Source organism: Microtus ochrogaster, chromosome 1, assembly GCF_000317375.1.
Source record: "Microtus ochrogaster isolate Prairie Vole_2 chromosome 1, MicOch1.0, whole genome shotgun sequence".
NCBI classification, from domain to species: Eukaryota; Metazoa; Chordata; class Mammalia; order Rodentia; family Cricetidae; genus Microtus; species Microtus ochrogaster.
The window spans coordinates 40,783,935-40,794,675 of NC_022009.1; positions in this window are offsets into that span (position 1 = coordinate 40,783,935).

A 10,741-nucleotide genomic window follows, 5' to 3' on the forward strand; every position below is an offset into this window, starting at 1 on the left:
AGACTGAGACCAACCTGAGCTACTAAGTAAGGCTCTGTCTCAGAAAAAGAAATAACGAAGCCAAAAAGAGAAACACTGATGTAGAAGTTATGTGTCTGGTATTCTGAGCTCCTGGCCTGTAGGTCAGCTGTTGGGTGTAGGTACTGCTGTATCTCCATTGCACAAATGAGGAAACTGAGGCAAAAAGGCAAAGTTGCCCAAGGCCTGCACCTGATAACCAGGACTGGAAATTAACTCTGGGATCATGTCTCATGAAGGCTGGCAGCCAAGGCTGGCCTGCAAGATGACAGAGCAGAACTTGGCCACTAGAGCCCACTTGATGCCACAGGTAAATGTTCCCAGTTTCTCTGCGGTGTTAAGCACCCACCTTGGCAGCAAGGAGTCAGTGGGCTCACTGAGGACTTGGGGAGGACTCCGCCTTGCACATCTGGAAAGATGAGGGTCTAACAGGGTGTGCTTCCAGTAACAGAACTGTTGGAGCCAAAAGGTAAAGGCAGGGGAGACGTGAATAGGGGGGTAAAACTTGCTGGCCAGGACCTGGAATATCAGAATGAGGATCCCGGGAGGTCAGTGGCCACCATCAGTGTGTCCCCGAGAAGGCCAGGCTCAGTAGAGGCAGGAAGTCTCTGGAGGCAAAGTGACAGATGTGTCAAGGGAACCAAGCAGTGACTCCAGTTCCATCTCTTAAGCCTGCTCCTGACCCTGCCACCTTCCCTGCTCTATAAAAACCTCTATTGGTGCCTTGGGGCTTCCCCCTCATCTTGTGTCTGGTGAAGATGATGGGGCCATCATGGTGCAGTGTGGACTCTGTTCTCAAGATGCACCTCCAGCCTTTGGGACCCTAGGAAAGACTGTCCATGAGATCGTTTCCTCCACAGGCTGTGTCCACAGCCCAGCACTACAGCTGGTCCAGCTCAGGCCATTGTCCACTACTTCCCAGCTCCATCCTGCCTGCCAGCATTTGTACTGCATTTGGGGACTTACAAACTTGGCATGTAAACACAAGCCTTTGCGTACCATGTCCTGCCCCCTGGATATCTTGGCTCATGTGGGAAGAGGCAGGTTTGTTGTGATAGAAGTCCATGTGGGCCTGAGATCTGCTGAGATACGTGTGTCAAGAGCTCAAACTGCCCCTGTCCTGGATCCTGTTCATCTCTAGGCAACTATCTCTCCTGGGGACAGGCCTTCCCTCCCTGTAGGGTGACCCCTGAGGGCACCTCTTCTTTCTCTCTCATGGGCCCTCAGAATGGCGCAGTAGTAACTTCTGCATACAAACAAGTAGCAGGAAGCAGCTAAGGAGCAAGTGAGAGAAATAGGATGAAGCAAGCCACCACCCCCATCCTGGCACCTGTGGGTCAGTGGCTTCTTTTATCACCTTACCAAAATGGGCTGCCCCTCTGAGGGGCAGGGAAAAAAGGGGCAGGACCCCAGGACCATGGTGGGCTCCTCAGTGGTTAGTCTGTTTACTTCGCTGCCTGCTACCATCTCCCAAACCTGCCTTCTCTGGGATTTTTCCATTTGGCTTCTAATTGCTCTGTCTCCTGCAGCCCACAGTTAACATTTACATAAGCCAGGATGCTGGAGCTGTCCGTGTGGATGGCACAAATAGCGTTACCCACCATGGCAACTAGCACTTGCGTGGACACTGCCCAGGAGTCTGCAAGAACAGTCCAGGCCAGCCCTCTAGCTTCCGGACCAGAGCTCCAGGCATCTGCCCCCGCATGGCAGGCAGGAAAACTGTCCTTTTCCTTCTGGGGAAAAACAAATGACCAGTTGAGACTTGTGAAATGTGTGACATTGAGAACCACGGGCATGGGTACGAGGAAGCCCGAAAAGGCGTTGCGCCAAGGTGGTACCCAGGAGGGACACTCATGACCCCAGAGCTCAAAAAGAGAAAAGGAGGCTGTGACCTACTCAACCACGGCAGCAGTTGGATGGTCCAGGCTCTGCTCTGGGCAGTCAACAAACAAATCTCTGTCCTTCTGCTGGAGAAAGCAGAGGAGACGCAAATAAGGAGATGGTTTGAGAACAGAAGAGCAGGTAGGTGGCACAATTGGTAAAGTGCATGCCTTGCAAACATAAGGACCTAAGTTCAATCCCCAGGACCCTCGTTTTTTTTTAAAGGCCATGTGTGGCAATACACACTCCTAGGGGCTCCCTGGCCATCCAATTTTTAGCCTACTTGGTGAACTCCAGACCAGTGTGACCCTGTCTCAAAATAAAAAGTCGATGATACTTATCTTAGTGTTCCTACTGTTGTACTGAAAGACCATGACCAAAGCAAACTGGGGAGGAAAGGGTTTATTCGGCTTACACTTCCACCTTGCTGTTCAGCATCAAAGGAAGTCAGAACAGGAACTCAAACAGAGCAGGAACCAGGAGAGAGGAGCCAATGCACAGGCGATGGAGGGGTGCTGCTTATTGGGCTTGTTCACCATGGCTTGCTCAGCCTGCTTTCTTACAGAACCCAGGACCCAGAACCACCAGTCCAGGGATGGCACCACCCATAAATCACTAATTAAGAAAATGCCCAGCGGCCTTGCGTACAGCCCAGTCTTATGGAGACATTTTCTTAACCAAGGTTCCCTCCTTTCAGATGACTTTAGCTTGTGTCAAGCTGACATAAGACTATCCAGCACAGTACTTTAAAAACAAAACCCTAAGTTTTTGTCCAGACTCTGCACGCATGCACACACATGTTTTTTTTTTGCATGCACCTGCCCACATGTGCACATGTAAAGAATGGAGTGATGAGTTGTGGGGAATTAAAGGTTGAACAGGGCTTCAGGGGATGCACTGTGACTTTGGGGTCTGTGCTTAGGGCATTTGTGACCAAGGAGAGGTGACACAGAGGCTCAGGCACAATTTTGAAAAGTGACCTGAGTTGTTCCCATGTGCCGACATCTTGAACCCAGTCTTCCAGACTCCAGAGCTGCAAAAAATAAAATTTTGTTTATAAACCATCTGTCCCCTGGTGCTTTGTTGCAGGAGCCAGAGCTAAGATGTCGCACAAACACATGAACGTGCCATGGTCAGCACAGTGCTCTGCCCAGGTCCCCTGGGATACATCGGTCAGTTCCCATTACTTTCATGAAATGCCTGAAGCTGTTAACTTCTAAAGAGAATAGGGTGGGAATGGCTCAGAAGGTAAAATCACTCGGTGCAAAACCTTGAAGCTAAGTTCAATCCCAGCAACCCACATGTCATAGTTAGGGTTTCTATTGCTGTGAAGAGACACCATGACCACTGCAACTCTTATAAATGAAACCATTTAATTGGAGTAGCTGACAGCTCTGAGGTTTAGTTCATCATCTTCATAGCAGAACATGGTAGCACACATGCTACCCCCTTTTACCCAGGGGTGGGTAAAAGGAAGCCAGAAAAAGGCATTGCACCAGGATGGTATCCCAGGACAGACACTCACAACCCTGGAGTTCGAGAAGATAAAAAGAAGACTGTGACTTTCTCCCCAGTGGCTGCAGTTTGATGAGCCAGGCTCTGTTCTGGGCGGTGAACAAAACAAAGCCCTGTCTTTCTGATGGAGAAGGCAGAGGAGAAGCAAATGAGATGGCTTGAGAATGGTCTTGTTGATCCTGCTTCTTTGCAAGCCGACTGTATGAATTTAGGGTAGAGATGGTCCTCTCTCCATCCTTCAGGGTCTGACAGTAGTCAGTGCTCCCAGGCAAAACTGCTCTTTTACAAAGCCCTCCAGCAAGGTTATCCCATACCAGCTCAAGTCCCTCCCCACATCCCATGTGCTTAAAGTGAGCTTCATTTTGAGAGGGCAGGCTGGTACGTTGCCAGGTAACAGGATGGTGTAGCGCCATGAGACTGACTACAGATCTGTCACCATCCATCCCAATGGTGGGTGTCAGGTGTTTATGGGAGCCAAGTTGGGAAAGGGAACTTGGAGGGGCTTATTGGAGCTGTGAACCCCGCCTCTGTACGTATATCTAGAGGAGCCAAACCTCAGATGGCGCTGGGGTAGGTGCGAGATGCCACTGTGATGCCCCCTGCCTCTCTCATCCCTTCTACTAGGAAGGAGTGTGTATGTAGATCGGTGTTTGTGTTCCAGCCTCTCCTCTTAGGGAGTCTGTAAGAGACCCTGCCAAGAGCAGGATAATCCAGAAACTAATTCATTCCCCTAAGTGCCCCGCAGAGCACAAGGTCAAAGAGAACACCCCCAAAGAGTTATGAGGTGAGAGAACATGTCCCGAAGGGGTAGAGTATGAGCCATCCCAGCAGGGGGCAGTGTGGCCCTAGAAACCGTGGAAAGAGCCCCAGAAACCTCCTCGCCCCACCCTCCCACCATAGGGACCTTGTGAGGCCAGGACCCTCACCCAGCCTGCTCCAGTGTGCACAGCAGCAACCATAAGGTGACCTTCATGCTTTGATGTAGTTTGCATGGGCTCACAGGAGAAGTTGCTAAACCAGAGGGTCCCCACAGATCAACCTAGCTGATGTCCCATGAGCAATCCTCCAGCCCATCTAGATAGGGGCTAAGCAGACTTACAGGAGATCCAAACAGGAGATCCCAGGCTCAACCCGGTCCCTGGGCTTTTTCGGATTAGGACATGGAAGTAGGAAAAAAAAAATGCCCAAGTCCCTGTGTACTGTTCAGTGAGACCTCAAAGTTGTTACACCCACACACTAGGAACCAGGATAGGCCCAAGTCCTCTCAGGACACCCCAAACCCCTAAAGCCGACATTGTCATGAAACTCACTTTAGCCAGCTGCCCACAGGGACATTGACATGGAATTTTCGTTTCTGGTTTGGCTTGACCAAATGGAAAGATCTGCTCAGTGGCTGCTGGCCATGAGAGTGGGGAAGGGAGGAGCTCTGGGCCAGGCTTAGCTGTCTGCCTGCTGTGAAGGGCACCCATGCTCTGCAGATCACACCAGGCCCCCTGGCACAGTCAAAGGGCTCTGTAGGGCCCCTTCCCTGTCCTGCCTGCCTCGTGCGAGCCTCTCCCATAGGGCAAGGGCCTTAAAGGGTCAAGACAATATGTCCGCCAACTTTTTTAGGTTTAGGGCTAGGGGCTAATTGGGCCATGTCCACCTGTAACAGCCTCTCTCGGCTGCTGTGGAGGGAATGTCAAACCCCTTCCAGGAGCTTCTTTGTGCATCTGCAACCCCCTAACAGGCTCCTCGGGTGCTGGGTTGAGATGCACGGTTCTCATTCCTCCAGGTAAATTTGCAGCCCAGGCTACCAGACACAGAGGCACCAATGGGCTGCTAAAGCAACATATTCCCCACCTATATAATGGTATACCTTAACTAAAAGGTGCCCCTTCTCCCTGACATTTTCAGAATCATACATTCTTCCCCAGATCTCACTCTTACCTAGCCTACCCCCACCCCAGTGGAAAATGGTGTCTCCCCCCGCTTGCCATACCCCTGGGAATCAGAGACAGCATGTCTGCAGGGCTATGCTGTAGACTATGCATCAATTACATGGCATGAACTCTTCCTTTTCCTCTGAAACCTGTGAAAAGAAAGAAGGCAGCTCCCTCCAACTCCGTCGTGTGGACATGAACCATCCTCAGAGTTCCTGCCATGCTGTTGTCTCCATGCTAATAACGCTCTAATGAATCTCTTCCCTCAAAGATGATCCATCTCAATATCCCCCTTGACCTCCAAACCCAAGGCCTTTTCTTGCTCTGCCATTGCCTTTCTAGATCACCCTACAGTATGTGGGACTCCAGAATCCTGTGTACCCTCCTCTGGCCTAAGTAGGTTTGTACATTTAATAGGTCACTGCTATGGGGGTCCATACCCTTTGGCCCCAGAACAGTGCCATGGACAGTTATCATGAGAGAAGCCGGGCACCAAGTGGAGCTCAGAGCTGCATCATGAGTGGCTATCTAGGGAGCTTAGGAGGAGGCGTGGGGAGGCAGCCACACATCCGTCTGCCTATCATCCCATCCTTTCCCCACACAGCCCACTGCCAGCCCTGGATTAGGAGGACCACAGACAGAAAAGGCCTCTGTGGCCACTTAGGTTGTACAGGGTTCACTGCCCAGAGCAGACATTCTAGGTCATCCAGAGCTGATGTCCAGCTGTGCCTGTCTAACCAAATGCCTGCCATGGGCTACTTCTGCCCACAGCCAGGGGCAGCATGCTTTCCTTGTCCTCCAGCACCCGGGCTTTGCTCTCTCCTAGCCCTGGCCTTGGGCAGCAGACATATACCCTCTCTCCCCCAGCCTTGGTCTTTATCTATGACGTGAAGATGAGAATAGTGCCATAGCAGAGTGATGACGGCTCTCCAGAAGGCACAGGTTCTAATCCTTCAGGCCCAACAATGGATCACCATCTTCTCAAAGGGATGCCCAGATTGATTCACCTAGAGATAAGAGGTGACCCTGGACTCTCCAGGTGGCCAGTGACCTCATGAGGTCACGTGAACAAAAGATAAGTTTCAAAGCAGAGGACAGAGGCCACGAGAAGCTGGCAGAGGAGTGGGGGGGGGGTTGCTAGGGCCTATAGAAGACAAAGAGTCTTCCTCAGAGCTGCAGGAGAGCCTAGGCCAGCTTTGCCTTGACCCTGGGACACTGACTTTAGGCTCCTGTTCCCAGAACTACAAGACAATGGATGCTGACTTAAGATGTTCAGCTGGTATGGACAGGTCACGGTATCAGCAGGGACCCACACTGGCCGTGAGGGGTCACTGCCTGTTTCCTTGCAAGTGCCAGGCAGAGCTCAGTCAGTCTTGCACAAGGTCCCTAAAGAGGGTTCTCCCACCTCTGCCTCCCTGCCTCTTCCTTTGGCCCCAGGATGACTGTGCGGCAGGAAGGCGGGGGTGGGGGGTGGAGGGGTGGGGACAGTAAGGGTGACCTATGACTGTTGGGAAGGGACAGCGGCCAGTGGAAGCCATGTGGTAGAGATCAGAGTAATTGCATCCCGGCCCCTTTCCGGGCTTGCCCCTCCTTGGAGGAGCCAGTGTGGCAGCGAATACATTAACTGCAGCTCTGGCTCCCAGCCCTAGTCCCCAGAGCAGAAACTGGTGCACACAGAGGTTAATCTCAGACAACCTGTCAGCAGCCCACAAAGCAGGAGAAGACCTACGTCACAGAAGCACACCGGGACAGTCAGTCACCCTCCACACACTACCCTTTGTCTGGCTCAGGCTGGCCTCCCTACCGTACTTCCCTGGGACCCGCTACAGCTCATCTTTCCTCCAGGAGACTGACTTCAGGTCATGGTGCCTTTCTGAGCCTTTCTCAGCTGTAGAGTGGACTGTACACGGGCTGACACATGCAGCCTGCCTGGTCTCGGATGCCGTGTGGATGGAGTCAGGGGTAAAGGCTGGCTTTCTTCCTTTGGCTGAACCAGCACGGGAGGCTTTGGGAAGGTGGCTCATTCCCTACCTGGTCCTTTACGGAGTGTCAATGACACTTGTAAAGCGGCCAAGCTTACAACTGCAAGCCACCACAGAGATGCCCCAAGAAATGCAAGATATGTAGGAGGAAATGGTGGCCCACTCCTGTAATCTCAGCACTTGGGAGGCAGAGGTGGGTAGATCTCTGAATTCAAGGTCACCCTGGTCTACAGAGTGAGCTTTTAGACAGCCAGGGCTACACAGAGAAATCCTGTCTCGAAAAACCAAAAGCAAAAGGAGGGAGGGAGAGAGGGAGGGAGGAAGATAGAACGAAAGAAAGAAAGGAAGGAAGGAAGGAAGAAAGAAAGAAAGAAAGAAAGAAAGAAAGAAAGAAAGAAAGAAAAAAGAAAGAGAAAAATATGTAGGAGGGAGGAAGTAGATTTCCGAGTCTCAAACTATTTGCGATCCCTGAGATCCAATGCACCCATCCAATCAACAAAATGTCTCAAGTGTCTATTGAGTGCTAAGCAGAGAATCAACTTAATGCACATGCCTTTCTTTTCATTCTTCATTTCCAATGGAGCAAGACACAGCCCTGAGAATGTCCAGGCCCAGCCTGCAGTCTTACAGGCATCAGCTCCTTGTGTGCAATCAGAACGCATTGAAGCTTTACTGAAAGCAGCTGCTTCCCTTGGGGAGCCGCTGCCATTATTAATTCAAGAACATGATGGGGAAATGACTCCCCTCAGGAAGGTTGGGCTCGGGGACGGTATTCCCCTCTTTGGTGTGCTGTGAGTCTTTTCTGCTTGTGGATAATAAGCCTCAGACCAGTGTGGTCCCTATTTCTGTACCAATCTAGGTGACTTCTGGCTCGAACCACACAAACTGGGGTTTCTCTGGACCACAAGCCCAGCCACAAACACTCAGTGTAGAGATGAGAAAGAAGCGGTTGTCATGAGAGCTGTGTAGAATTGTGTTGATTGTCTCTTTGCTGGGGACTTTCAAGCAAGAAAAAGCAGCCAGGAGTGGGGGGGGGGCACAACACACCAAAAGGAGTCTATCTGATCAGGCTATGGATGCTCCCATAAGAACCTGCCATAAAGCCCCAAAGCTGAGCATACAAACTGGGGGTTCAGAATGCCATCATCACCTGCCATTCCCAGAAAAACTGCCAGTTACAAGCTGAAATCCTGGTGACTTGACACAGGAGAGGGAGAAAGAAGAGTTCCAGAGATGGGGGATAGAGAAAGGCCCAAGGGCATAACCCAGAAGAATGTGGGGTTCACTAAGAACAAACAGTGGTGGATGATTTGGGCAGTTACTGAAGTTACCTTCAAGATGGCTTCTAGAAAGGACTTGTGAGCCACCTGCCTTCCTGGCTACCTGGTCACCGATATGTAAATGAAGTAAGGCAGTGAGGACAGGAACAGAGATACCTGTGGATAGTGAAGACCACTCAAGGAGCAACAGGCATCCACGTGGTGTCCCGGCTTCACAGGCATCCACGTGGCGTTCCAGCGTCACAGGCACCCACGTGATGTCCTGGCTCCACAGGCACCCACGTGGTGTCCTGGATCTACAGGCATCCACAGCTTCACAGGTATCCACGTGGTGTCCCGGCTTCACAGACATCCACGTGGCGTTCCAGCGTCACAGGCACCCACGTGATGTCCTGGCTCCACAGGCACCCACGTGGTGTCCTGGATCCACAGGCATCCACAGCTTCACAGGTATCCACGTGGTGTCCCGGCTTCACAGACATCCACGTGGCGTTCCAACTTCACAGGCACCCACGTGATGTCCTGGCTCCACAGGCACCCACATGGTGTCCTGGCTCCACAGGCATCCACAGCTTCACAGGCATCCACGTGGTGTCCTGGCTCCACGGGCATCCACAGCTCCACAGGCATCCACGTGGTGTCCTGGCTCCACGGGCATCCACAGCTTCACAGGCATCCACGTGGTATCCTGGCTCCACGGGCATCCACATGATGTCCCAGCTTCACAGGTATCCATGTGGCATCGAAGTTTCACAGGCGTCCACGTGGCATCCCGGCTTTACAGGCATCCACGTGGTTTCCCAGCTCCATTTCTGAGGTGATAAACACACTGATTATAAAGGAACTTGGAGAGGTTACCTGGCTTACCATAACCCAAGGTTATAGTCTATCATGTGAAATCAAGACAGAAGCTGGGACGGCTAGTCACATGACATCCTAGAGTAGGGAGGAATAACGGCCTGCACGCTCTCTGCTCTGCTCAGCTCCATTCCCATGCAGCCAGGGGTCACAAACTTAGGGGATGGTACCACCACATTCATGGTAGGGTTTTCTACCTCAACACAATTAAGAATACCTCTCAGACACGTCCACTAGCCAACCAATCTAGAGAGTCCCTCACTGAAATGGTTCTAGACCGTGTCAATTTGACAATCAAAACCAAGCATCACACATGGTTTATTAGCAAGTATTGAGATTGACGTGTAGGGTTAGGGACCAGGCAGGTTAAAAACAGACCTCCTCGGAGAATTAAGGGGTACCCTTGGCTGGTAGTCAGAGCATGGACACCAAGATAAATGGGATTTGGGGTCTGGAAATGTAGCTCAGGAGATAGACTACTTGTCTATCAAGCATGAGGTCCTGGGTTCAATCCTCAGCTCTGTATAAACCTGGTGTCATCACACCTGTGCATGCCTGTCATCCCAGCACTCAGAGCTGGGGCAGGAAGATCAGGAGTTCAAGGTCATCCTCAGTTACATAGCAAGTTTAAGGCCAGCCTGAGATACATGAGACACTCTTAAAATATTAATAATTTTTTTATTTGTTTTTTAAATTTATTGATTTATTAAGGATTTCTGCCTCCTCCCCGCCACCGCCTCCCATTTCCCTCCCCCTCCCCCATCAAGTCCCTCTCCTTCATCAGCTTGAAGAGTAATCAGGGTTCCCTGACCTGTGGGAAGTCCAAGGACTGCCCACCTCCATCCAGGTTTAGTAAGTTGAGCATCCAAACTGCCTAGGCTCAAATATTAATAATATATAGTAATAATAACAGTGATAGAGAGATGGGTTAATGGGTAGGAGCATGTACTGTTCTTACAGAGAATCAGAATTCAGTTCCCACATCCACAGCAAATAGTTCACAACCATCTGTAACTCCAGCACCAGGAGATCTGATGCCCTCTTCTGGCCTCTGTAAATACCCACACAAAGACACATACACATAGTAAAAGTAAAAATAGGACTGGAGAGATGGCTCGAAGGTTAAGAGCACTTTCTGCTCTTCCAGAGGTCCTGAGTTCAATTCTCAGCAACCACATAGTGGCTCACAACCATCTATAATAAGATCTGGTGCCCTCTTCTGGCCTGCAGGCATATATTCAGGCAGAATACTGAATATATAATAAATAAATCTTTTTAAAAAAAT